The 13,021-nt window shown below is 40.5% G+C and overlaps 1 protein-coding gene across 3 annotated transcripts in view; it reads right to left on the bottom strand.

Moving 5' to 3' along the window:
• PDE11A (phosphodiesterase 11A) overlaps nucleotides 1–13,021 on the bottom strand; it is a 413,214-nt gene that overhangs the window by 49,959 nt on the left and 350,234 nt on the right. The window lies entirely within an intron of this gene.

The following is a 13,021-nucleotide window of genomic DNA, read 5'->3' as shown; positions in this document are numbered from 1 at the left end:
ATCAGGCTCTGTGCTGGTAGCTCAGAGCCTGGAGCCTGCTTCAGATTCTGTGTCTCCCTCTTTCTCTGCCTCTCTTCCATTCGCTCTCTCTCTCTCTCTCTCTCGAAATTAAAAATAAACATTAAAAAAAATAATAATAAAAAAAGAAAATCCTGTTTAAGCTTCCTTGACCACAGAATTCTATCGTACTGACATTTCAAGAAGTACACTTTGGAAAATACAACCATGTCTTTCATGGTAGAAATCAGAGTAGGATCTTAGACATTTAGCACTGACCCATTATATTCTGGGGACAAAGAACATAATGCTGGGTGCAGTTGGTTCCTTGTTTCTGATGTGGGGTGCCTATCACCAGCTGCCCAACCGCATAGACTTCTTGTCATCTGGTCAGACTTAACTACTCAATTTACCCGAAAGGAGGCAGGTCAGGAAGACAAACATGTGGCTCTCTTATTTGAGACACACAGACAGGTCTTCGATTTACCCCTTCAAGTGGATTCAGGTCAGGGCCACACCACAGTGTAGGATAATCTCCACAACAACCTCATAGCAATGGTCAGAGATGGCATTGCACAGTGATATGGAAGCGCCCAGCCACTCCCCTCCCCTTTGGGTGTTCAGTGTGTGTCTATCTTTTCTTTGTATAACTTCACCATCTTCTTCATTTGCCTGCTCCCTTCTCTATGGCCACGGTCATGCCACAGTCTGTTCAGTGACAGACTATACACTGAAAGAGAAAGGGAGGTGGTAGAATGCAAAGAACTCAAGTCTGGACTCACACTGACCTGGGTCTAATGCTGACTGTCACTTACTAGCTGTGTGGCCCAGGGCAAGTGATTCCACATTGCTGAGCCTCAGTTTCCAGCTTTGTGATGAGAATTTGAGATGAGGTGTGTTAAGCATTTGACTCTAGTAGATACCCAATACCTGACGTCTGTGGTTAATATGTAAATAATATTAACAGTATTACTGACAATAATAAAATACAATGGACTAATCGTACTACATGAAACTGAAGAGGTCAGCTAGTTCTCTTTTCTCACTGAATGAGTCTTCCTTTGAATTACTGTGGAGCAGAAAGTTTGGTTCAACCACTATTTCTTGAACACCTGCTCTGTGCCAACTCTTAAGGCTTTAGAGACACAAGACATAGATGGAATCTTTAGACATCTCTGAATTCAGCAGGGGCAATCAACAAATAAATAGGAACTCCCTTTCTAATGTGATACCAATACTACTAATGATGTTGGGACTAGAGTGAGGTAAGAGAGGCACTCACTTTGGGCGCAAAATTTAAGTGGGTGCCCAAAAGTTCAGTTATCAAGCTAAACAATATTTTAATACAATATTTAAAACAACATAAATGCAGGAAAATCCATGATAAATAAAGTATTAGGATTTTAAATTTTTTAACATTTATTTATTATTGAGATACAGAGAGAGACAGAGCATGAGCAGGGAAGGGGCCAAGAGACGGAGAGACACAGAATCCGAAGCAGGCTCCAAGCTCTGAGCTGTCAGCACAGAGCCCAACGCGGGGCTCGAACTCACAAACCGCGAAATCATGACCTGAGCTGAAGTCGGACACTTAACGACGGAACCACCCAGGCGCCCCTAAAGTATCAGGATTTTAAATAGGCTCTGACAATGCATGTGCATGACCTGCTCCAACTCCTGGTCCCCCCCCCCCCCCAACCCCCACAGCATGAGGTTAACATTTATTGGGCCCTTACTACTATGGTCACTTACTACCCACATGACTGACCTCAAGTAGGTTACTTAGCCTCTCTGGGTTTCAGTTTTCTATTAGTAGGAGGAATAGTAACGGGATCTGTCTTGTAGGGTTGGTATAAGGATTAGATAAAATGATTTATGTAAAACACTTAGTAGAGAGCCTGGCACATAGTAGATACCCAATAAGGATTAGCTAGTTATTAAGCTCGAAAGGGTTGAGCTAACTGGTCCAAGGTTGCACAACTGGTGAGTGGCACTGCTGGGATACAAAAGCAACCTGTTGAAATATCAGTTTCCCTGAGTGACAAGGGTGTCCTGGGGCACAGAGGAAGGCACTGAGCTTTGCTTGGAGGGTTGTGGAAAATCATGAAAGTCTTTCTGAAAGAGCTTGCCTATCATCATCCCTGTTGTCATGTGTACCTGATGTCACTTCAATCCTCTGAGTTATCCTAAGAAATCACTAGAAGGCAGACTCTGTGAGGACAAGGGCCTGGCCTCTTTTCTTCACTCCTGGATCCCCAGTGTCTACGACAATGCCCGATGTGTAGGAGTAAGTAGCTCAATAGATATTTGTTGAAGTGATGAATGAATGAAAATGATTCCCTCAGAAACCTATTCATTTTATAAAATAACTCTCCAGCCACTGGTTTCACCTCGATTCTATTGGTATAGGACTATTCACAGTTGCCATTTGGAGAGATTGAGATAAGAGAGCAACATAAAATCGATCCAAGGAAAGCTCTGTTAGATTCTTGAGGACTAGATTCCTACCAGACCAAGAGGCCAACAAAACACGTTGTGGGAAATTTAAGAGCATCATTCCAATCTGATGTCTGACCCTCCTGCCACTGATACTGTTTTATCTGCTGAGAGTATGCTCAGTATATGATACACAACATCTCTGATGCAAAATGGAGACATATTATCTAGGCGGCTAACTCAATGCAGAAAAGAATTTTTTAAAAATGCAAATCTGTGACAGCGCAACTGAACAAAACTGTAAGGGTAAATTTCCCAGCTATGGAAACCGTAATAGCCAGAGTTGCTGGTGTGAAAGCCTTAAATCAACTGAACCCAAAATAGGTTATAGGCTTCACATCACATTATAACAAAATTAGATTCCATTGCATCAGGACAAAAGGGATTATCCACGATCCCTGGGGGATGGTGGGTAGAGGAGAGGTGGGAAGAATCTTTCTGTAGGGCAAGGAAAAATGTGGCATACTAATTTTATTTTTCCTCCACTGCCTAAAGTATGGCTATTTCTTGATTATTTATTCTGGCCTCCCAAGGTTTGACTATGACCTCAGAAGGTAATAGGACTTTCTGCACACCATAGTTTCGTCAAGTTTAGTCACTGGTGGAACCATGTATATCATACATCTGGTAATATGTTTGGTTACACAAATAGTCATATGCTTTAAAGTTGAAAACAAAATACATCTAGAAAATTTTTAAGTTTCTGAAAATTAACTAGTTTGAAAGATCAGGAGATCGGTTAAATCATTTTCCTAAGGCTGCAAAAAGGATTTTGAAGTAATGATATGCAAAGATGACATGACAAGTTTATTATTCATGCTTAAAATGTTTTAAGAGGTATGAAAATTGCACACCAGAGATAGAAAATGTATCCATCTCTCCACCATCCGGCCCCAAAATAAAGATTTCCCCATCCCGTCGAGGCCCCTGAGCATCTCTGTACTCTTGCTTTTGCCTCCCTCCCTCCTGCCACAAGATGGCTATTTTCTAAATTTTGTATGAATCATCTTCACATACATCCTTATAATTTTACTCGGTAAACTATGCAAAGTATTGCTCTGTGTATTTTAAAACTGTATAAATGGTATCATTGTAGTCTATGTATTCTTCAGCAACTTGCTTTTCTTGATCAATGTTTGTGACATTCATCCATGTTGTTATGTAGAGTTTTAGGCCATTCCTTTTTACTGCTATGTGGTTATTCCATGTATTATTAAACCACTATTTATTTATGTATTTCCTGATGATGAAGGTTTAGATTGTTTCCTTTTTTTTTTTTTTTGCTATTACATAGTCCATATACTGCTGCTATGAACATCCTTATACATGTCTCCTTGTGAATTTGTGTGCATTTTCTCTCTCTCTGCCTCTATGTGTGTGCACACACACACAAGCATGCATATATACACTTGCTGGGTCATAGAGTGGCTTTGTTTTCTATATGTGAGTTTTCACTATAATTATAGACTGTTAGAGGTATACAGGTACCTTTGAGAAACATGTGCTGTTTCTCTCATGTTATACGTGAGCAAACGATAAGGTGAAGGAAGGTGATTCTGGTGAAGGAAGGTGATTTTTCCAGGGTCCCATGGCAGTTATGGGCAGGTCTAGGTAGATTCTAGGCCCCCAGCCTCTCAGTTCTGGCCTCTGAGATCATCTTTGTAAACTGGGTGACGCATGAGCCCTGCGGACCAGATAGTCTTGCATGCTGAGACAGCCCTCATGAGATGTAATGGCCTTGCAGCCTGCTGTGCCAAGAAGTGCCAAATACCAAGCACCAAGCCAGGCACCAGACAGAGATCCTTCCATCATCAACAAGGGGATGCTCCACAGAAAAGTTGCAAATGGCCCAGGCCAAGTTGGTGGTTCACACTCCAGGTGGGGTGTATTTCTGACCTTCTCCTTAGCGATGAACATTACAAAGCAACAATGTGAAATCCACTGACTGTGCTTTTGAGAAATGAATTTGCCCACACAGCTGCTCCTTTCAGCATCTATATGTGTGTGAGTATATAGATTATACAGACTCAGCAGCATGAGCATACGTGAAACTATTAGAAATATGAGCACTTTTAAAAACATAGGACTCCTAAAACGAACATTTGAAAATCTACAAAGTTATATAATACTCCCTGGATCCAGACTCTTCTGTCATGAGGAGCGATATCATTAACTTCTCAAGCAGATCATTGGGAACCTTGGTTTTCAAGGACAATGGCAAATACCTCAGCTAGTGAAAAGCAACTTACTGGAAAATCTCATTTATAATCAGATATGTTTTTATTAGGCTTTTATCCTGCTCTCCTGACATATGCTCCACTTAGAAAAATAGCGGTCTTTAAAAAAGCATCATTTGAACAGAACTGCTAAAATTACCCTCAAAAATAATTCTAAAGATCGGTTACCGGTCACCCATCACTACACTGAAAATCTTTCCGGTTTGTAATTTATCTGCAAGACACCTTTTATTTATAAAGTGAGAAATCACCATTTCTGTGTATATGTTAATCAAATAACTTTGGGGTAAGTTTATATATCTGTACATGTATATATGTACACATATTCTTCATCTATCTATTCATCTCACTGTTCTGAATCTACTAAAAGTGCATGAAAGTTAGGAAGGTTTTACTCCCAAAATGGCAAATCGTCATTGTGATCTTCTGTAATTCCAGCCCCTGAATTAACAGGCAGGGGTGGCAAGAGTGTGGGGGCCTGGTGGGTGGGGGGGGGTGAAGGGGGGAAGAGATTTGTTCCTTCAGTGTTCTTTAAAAACTTTTTAAAATGTTTATTTATTTTTGAGACACAGAGCATGAGCAAGGAAAGGACAGAGACAGACAGAGACACAGAATCTGAAACAGGCTCCAGGCTCTGAGCTCTCAGCACAGAGCCCAATGTGGGGCTCGAAATCGTGAACCGGGAGATCATGACCTGAGCTGATGTTGGTCGCTGAACTGACTGAGCCACCCAGGCACCCCTCCTTCAGTGTTCTTAATATTCACTCAACAGGCAAATCATATGTCTACAGTTGATTGCTAAATGTAGACTCTGGAGAGATTTCTGGAATTTGGGTGTTAAAGCACCAGAGAGGAATAGAAAATTAATATTCAGATGTCAACTCTAGTAATTATGACTGATGGACAAAAGTCATATATTCAATTTTGAAGCTGCATTGTCTCCCGGCTTTAGACTAGCACTGATAACACACAGGCCAGCTAAGAACCTGAGTGAAATTGTTTGTCTGATGCTGTGCTTCTGTTGCCATGAATAAAACTGGCAAAATGCAGGAAATAGACTAGAATGACTGAATGTTGAGAAGTGTAGAAGATGAGATAACATAGGTCCTAACAGTCGGTTGAGTCCAAGCAGAATTGCCAGGCCACGAGGTGGTTTAGGTGTTGCTGGATGGCACCCGCCCTAGTTGCTCTTGTATTTCTTTGGCTATAGCACTCCTCACGCTGCGGCATTACTGTTTTTCTCTCTTTCCTATGGGCACAGAGCCCCTGGGGTAAGAATTCTGAGGTGCATCCCCAGAAACCAGAACAGTGCCTGGAGAAGTACATAAAGAAGGCAACAATACGTGCTAGTAGATGGATTTCTCATGTTTTATTTAGTTGCAATATCTGTGGATGGGGACATGGGGATGAACCTATGTAAAAGTGCTTCAAAATGCATCAAGAGATGCCAAAATATTTCTTTCATCAACCTGCTGTGGTGCCTGTTCTAACAGTAGAATAATTTCAGTGGGTCAGTTCACTAGGCTCTGTTCAAGTGTAAGAATAGGTTAAGACTTATAAGTCATTACACCTTACTGTGCGTTCATTTACCTTTTTTCTTTCCAACATGGTGGCTAAGTTGAGTGCAGGCAACTGTGGAAGTTGAAAACACCAAACTTAGTGGGCTCTTAGTAAACATGTGTTGAATGATGAATGAGTGAATATTCCTGTCCGCATAGTAGCAGAAACATTTGTTCAGTTCCTATTGTATTTAAAAAATGAATTGTTGTAGATATTAATCTAATTTTTAAAGGATGGTCAAACTAGAACTCCTCTAACAATCTAAGATAATTTAGTACATTTTGCTGTCATTATCAGATGCTTTTGAAAAATGTTACTTATTGCCTCCCTCTGGAAAGACAAAGACAGAGATACCATTAGATTGGGCATTTTCCATAATTGCTGATGAATGCTTGTAGAGCACAAAGGGATGGGGAGATTTTTCAATTTGAAGATCAGTCTGATTAATTTAGAGAGCCAACTGGAAAAGCACTGAGCATCCAAATGGATTTATAAAATCTGAATTGTTGGATAATTCTTGGTTTAAATAGTGGTTGAGTCAATGTGGCACGGAGATATGAGCGCAGACAACTTGATGACTTTGGGCAAATTACTTACCCTCTCTAAGCCCACGCACCCTTATCTATAAGATGCAGATAATAATATCCACTTAGGAGGTTGATACGAGAATTCAGTATCAAAAAGTTCATATTTTGAGACATTGTTATATCAGGCAGTGTGTCAGGTTTGGGGGCTCTAAGAGTGAGATGTCTGCATTCACGAGGCTCCCATTCTCGCAGCGATACAGGGAGATACTATAAGGCTGCGAAGGTGCTGGGCACGGAGCAGGCCCTGCTGGATGACAGATAAGAGTGTTATGTGATCAGAGCCTTTTGGGCACAGCTGCCACACTGCTATTGCCGCCCAACAGCAACGCCCTCCATAACCATATTAAAGCTAAAGAAAGAGTTGCCAACTCCTGATGCCCCAGCTTAGCTCAGGTGCAAACAAGGAGCCTCTCAATGAAGTCTCAGCCCCACCAGACAGGCTCCTGTGCAGCTCTAACCTGAAGCCTCTACTCCACTTCCTGGTGTGCTTGTAACCTGCCTCAGGCACGGGCGTACTCAAGATACTGCTGCCCCTAATGTCTGCGTGTTCCCAGGACTGGCCTCAGTTCCAATGGTTCTATAACCGCAGAGAGAATGCCACAGTACTTACAAACAGTTTGGAGTCCAACTTCTTGGTTCAGATCTCAGATTTCCATTTGGCATTGTGAGGAATTTACTGAATCTCCCCAAACATCAGTTTCCTCCTGTGTATTAGGAGGTCAACAATAGTGCCTATTCTAATAGGACTACTCTAAGTATTAAATGGGATAATGTGTACATAAAGCTCCTAAGGAAGCACTCAGGAAACATTAGTCATTGTTTTTATTAATAATCATCACTTGTGACTTACATGCAGACAAAAGGAAAGGGCATTTGTGACTTCTCTTTGAAGTTTCAACACTTATAATTTTGGACCTCTTCCTCTGCTCCCCTCCCCTGCCCCAAAGCATCATCTTTTATGGTAAAACTTTTATTAAGTGTTCTGGCTGAGTGATTCTTTTATCAGTTACTTTAAGTCATCAAAGTTATCAAATTTCAATTATTTAAATTTACATTATTTAGATTATTGAAATCTTAATTATTTAAATTACAAAATTATCTTTCAAATAGGTAATCTCCTTTGACCACCACAAGGACCTTAGGGGTTTGATATGGGTGATATGCCTGTCCCCATGTTGCTGACAAGAAACCAAGGCAAAGAGAGATTAAGTGACTCCCTCAAAGTCGCATGGCTGGTTACTGATAGGGTACGTCTAGGTCCTGCTTGAGATGCTGAAATTACTATTTAATTATCAAAGCCTTATTTACTGGAGGGACTCAGAAATAGGCATAGAAATCAATTTCTGAAAATCACTCAGCAGAAACTGGAAAATGTTTCAATGAGTTGGAAAATCAGACTGAACAATTAACCCCCAGGCTTGGGTTGTGAAGCCTAGAAATTCACACTAAGGTTTTTTCGTTTGTTTTATTTTTGTTTTTTAAATCTGTGAATTCTGCTTTTATCTGTCACTTATAGTATGGAATCCCAAGAATACCTAAAACCATTAGAAATTAAATTTACAAATTTTTGTGGTCATTTTTAAAGGGGTTCCACATTTCTAGGAATCTTTTTTTCCTCTTTTTGGCACATGGCAGGAGATCTCGCCTGTAGGAATGGATCATAAACTTCTCTTCGAAAGGTCCAGAAGAGCATCTCCCTGCCTGCACTGGCTCTTTCCAGAGTGCTTTCCCTTTCCTAGGGGAGGAAGGCAGTGAGTCTCTTTTGATTGACCTCAATAGTATCATGACTTTCAATTTGAGTAGCTATGGCAGAAGAACCAGTGATGCCCCAGAATCTTGGAGAGAAGTTGTGCCAGGCCACCCCACACCCTCTTGTCCCACATTTCTCTAGCCATTGCTGCACCAAGTTCCTGCCCAGGCTCCCTGGTGCATTGCTTACTTTCTGCCGGGGTGCTGCTCACTCCACGTATGGGATGAGGACTGCTGGAGAATCCCCAGCTCTCAGGCGTGCACATCCTGAAAGTCCCAAGTCCTAGGAGTTAACACCCATGGAATAACCTTTGCTGATAAGAATGGAGGTGGGTGGATAATTTTGAGGTGCAGCATCTGAGACTTTTCAGACAGTCCCTGCAGGATCAATTCCAGGTGACCACTGTAACTACCAACAAGGAAATGCGTCCTGGCAATAGCTTTCCTACCTCCCGAGTCACTGTCCCAGAGCCCTGCTCCTATTCCTGACGCCACTTCCAAAACTATGCTACCTGCACGCAAGCCCTTGACTCTAGCTCTGCTTTGGGAGAGGGCACAGGGAACCCATGCTGGTTTGCAAATTAAACTGATTGACATACACCCGGGAAGGTCAATATTCCATAAAATGTATCTCCAACTCGAATGATGACTATTTCTTGATTCTTCCATTAGAGGAGGAATACAGTGATTGTGGAAAAAGCCCTGAAAGAGGAGTGGTTTTCAGTTTAGCCATTAATTAGTTATGTGACCCAAGCTACACTATTTAACCTTTTAGAGCTCAGTACCTGATCTACAAAATAAAGGAGATGAATTGGATTACATCATTTCTAACATCCCTTCCAGTCCCACCATTGTATATCTGTGAAATAAATGCATCTGGGTGACAGTCTATAGTGACTGCTGTTCTCCTCATTAACCCTAGGGATTGTTTTGGCTAAAAATATGGCAACGCTTTAATGCAACTTTAAACAGGCAAGTGAATCAGCCTCCTGAAGGTCTAGATTAGGGAATGAGCAGCTATTCGGAACCTCAGAAGACAATAATGCTGACAAAAAGAGAACAAGCCGACTTCTTTGGGAGTCAGCAAACAGCAGGGGCTGCAGCGTTAAGATAAGAACAGAGTAATGAGAAAAGGAGTTGCAACCAACTTACTTGGCCGCATCCCAGCGGTCACTCAGTGATTCGACACGTCCCTAACAGGCCTTGATAAATGGACTCCAACTGTGAGATTTTTTTCCCCCTTAGAAGTTACTTGGAAACTTGGCTTGGGAAAATGTTTCTACTTTGAGAAAAATAACACAAAATCCTGAAGTGCCAGAGACAGGAAATAAAAACATTAAAGGGGTATAGGCCTCCATAAATCCTAAATCAAGGAGCATCATTTCAGAAAGAGATCAGCATAGTTAAGTCAATCATGAGGGTCACAAAACATGCAAAATAAATGGGCTATAAAGCAATGAGATTGGATACCACCATTTATAAGACATACAAGGCATTTATGAGATGTAAGACGTTTATAAGACAGATAACATAGGTATTGTTATCTCTATTTTACGTATGAAGAAAAGAGGCTTGGAGAGGTGAATAATTTGTCTGATAACACACAGCCAGGTAGTGGCAGAGCTGGGATTTTTGTTTTGAAACTATATATTAAAATTAATTAAAATTTATATTTATCAAGGTATTCCATGCACATAGTTAACAAATCAAACAATCCTAAAAAGCACATAATGAAACAAAACAATATTTTCCATATTGCTGCCTGTTTGTCCTTTGACTGTATTCCCCAATGCCTTAATTTTATTTATTTTGGCTATCCTATTTTTAATATCAAGAGCTTTTTCTTCTGTGGTTGTTCCTATTATTTTTTAAAGCATCCTGTTCTTGTTTCATGGATGCAATACATTAGCTGTCTAAAGATATTAATAATCGCTTTGGGGTTTTGTTTTCTTTCTCTCCCTGCTTTCTCTGAATTTCATTTTTTCCCATTTGCTTTGGCTTCTGTATTTCATATGGGAGTCTTTCACAAAGTGTTCTGTGAGCCTTGGTATCTCTTTGTATGTAATGGTCAGGCATTAAAAGGCTGAGCAGCAGTTGTATGTATGTGTCCTCACACACATTACATGGGACATAGCTATACTAAAAATTGTTCCTTGTTTATATGAAATTCAAATTTAACTAGGATTCTTGTATTTCTATTTGCTAAATCTGACAACCCTGGATTTACGGCTTATGAACTCCTAGCTTCTGGGTGACTGGGCTATGGGTTTTCAATCCAGAGACTTGTTCCATTTCTTTTTATCCCCTGTTCTGGCTCTGTATCTCATTTCTACCTTGTATTTCCCTCAGTCCAGAGTTTGGTCTTTTATTTCTCTAGGGAATAAACCTCTGACTATCTCCAGGGGTAGAGGAAAAAAAGCTAACTGACTATGTTGGGGAAGGACTTTGTGGGCTCTGAGTGTTACATAAACTGACTTTCTATCAATCTTCTTGTCTTAAGCTTTGAGAGTCATATCCCCTTTTCATGGCATTTTTTTTTTTTTTTTTTTTTTTTTTTTTTGTCCCTGGGCTCCTAACTAAGGTCTTACAGGGCAAACTATCTTGCTTCTCAGAGATGTTTTCCTCTGTGGGCCCTACTTTTCACTTCTGCTCTGCTAAATCAGTTACCATTTGTTGGTCAGTCTTCCGTTTTCCACTTATGTATTGACATCTCTTTTCAGTTGTTGCATGCCCTCTCTCTTGCAGATTTATGCTTTTATTTTTCTTTAAATTTATTTGGTGTCATTTCAGTGGAGTTTCAGGAGGGAAAGGACACAGACACTTGGGCTCAGTCTACCAGGTTTAAGCAGAATGCCAGAATGTGATTTAAATCCAGACCAGTATACTTCCAAAGCCTTTACTCTTTCCACAATACCATGCACTAACTCATTCAGCAGAATCCAACAATAAATACCTAGGGCACAGATTGTTAGTTGTCTACTCCAATATCCCTCCTTCCTTTATTAACAATAGAGCCCCTACTTTTCAGCAGGGCACACAGCTACCCAAAATAAAGACTTCCTTTCCCAACCTTCCTTCAACCTAGGTTTGGCCAAATGACTAAATTCTGACCATTGAAATGTAAGTGCAAGAATTATGTGGAGTTTCCAAAAAACTCTCCTAAAAGATAGCTTGCATCACCTTTTGGCCCCTTTCTTCCTTGTCCCTTCTTTCTTTCTGCTTGTTGAAATGTGGACATTCTGGTTGGAGCTTAAGCAGCTATCTTGGACTAAGGTCAAAACCATGTGCTGAAGGTGGCAGCTCGGAAAGATAAAAAGAGCACTGAGTCCCTGATGACTTCATATAGCTACTCTACCAGCTCCAGATTGTGGATCTCCAGATTTCTTCTACGTGACAGAGATGTAGTCCACTATTGTTTTGGGTTTTGTGTCCCTTACAATTGATTCTAATTCTAACTGACACAATAACAAAGGGCAGTTAAGATTTCAAAGGGAGTGAAACAAGCTTCCTAGAAAAGGTGATGGAGGAAATGGACCTTAAAGGAAAATTCAGCTGATGAGGAAGGGCAGGGACAGGATTTCATGCAGAAACAGTATGATTCGGGCATCAGGGCACTGTGTGAGATGTATTCAAAGTGTAATATGTAGACCAGTCTGGTTGGAGAAGACAAATCATGTAGGAGAGAAGTGGAAGATAAGAAGGAAAAAAGGTTAGGGGCAGATTATGGAGGGCCTTGAAACTTGAACTAAGTTTCCAGGTTGCTTTGAAAGCAATGAAATCACTGAAGGTTTTTGAGATGGAAGTTGGAGATATGTGATTAGAATGTGATGGTTAGACTGAAGAATTCCAGGGCCTTCTACATACCTATACAGGTTATATGGAGTTGAGGCTAAGGGAATAAATCTGATTTGAGAAAGAATATGGGTTCAAGAACTCATATGTAGGAACAAGGAGAAAAGAAACCTACAAAGAATCCAGAAAAAGAGGGAGAAAAGCAGCTGGATGTTGGGGAAGAGAAGAGGGTAGAAATTGACAATAAGAAGACTGTAAATCTTCAGAGGTCTCAAAGAAGCTAGACAATATCAGAAATGGGTAAAGGAGGACACTGAATTTGAGGACAAGGAAGTTTCTGGTGACCTGTGAAAGAACAATTTTTGTAGAATATGAAGGTGCACATTGGTCTTCAAAGCATAAGCAGGTGTTAGGAAAATGTGTTCCATTTATTTATTTTATTTTTTATTTTTTATTTTTTTGTGTTCCATTTATTTTGAAAGGTAGGCAGTAAAAGAAAGGTAAGTTGAAAAGCAATTAAAGATCTCCATCAGATCAAGTGGGAGAATTTTTTAAGGAAGGGAAACTGGTCTTTAAGAGGAAACTATGCATATTGGTGAAGGA

The sequence above is a fragment of the Panthera onca genome, chromosome C1 (assembly GCF_046562875.1).
Source record: "Panthera onca isolate mPanOnc1 chromosome C1, mPanOnc1 haplotype 2, whole genome shotgun sequence".
In the NCBI taxonomy this organism is placed as follows: domain Eukaryota; kingdom Metazoa; phylum Chordata; class Mammalia; order Carnivora; family Felidae; genus Panthera; species Panthera onca.
The sequence above is the reverse complement of the archived record's forward strand: the minus strand, read 5'-3'. Positions and strand labels throughout refer to the sequence as shown.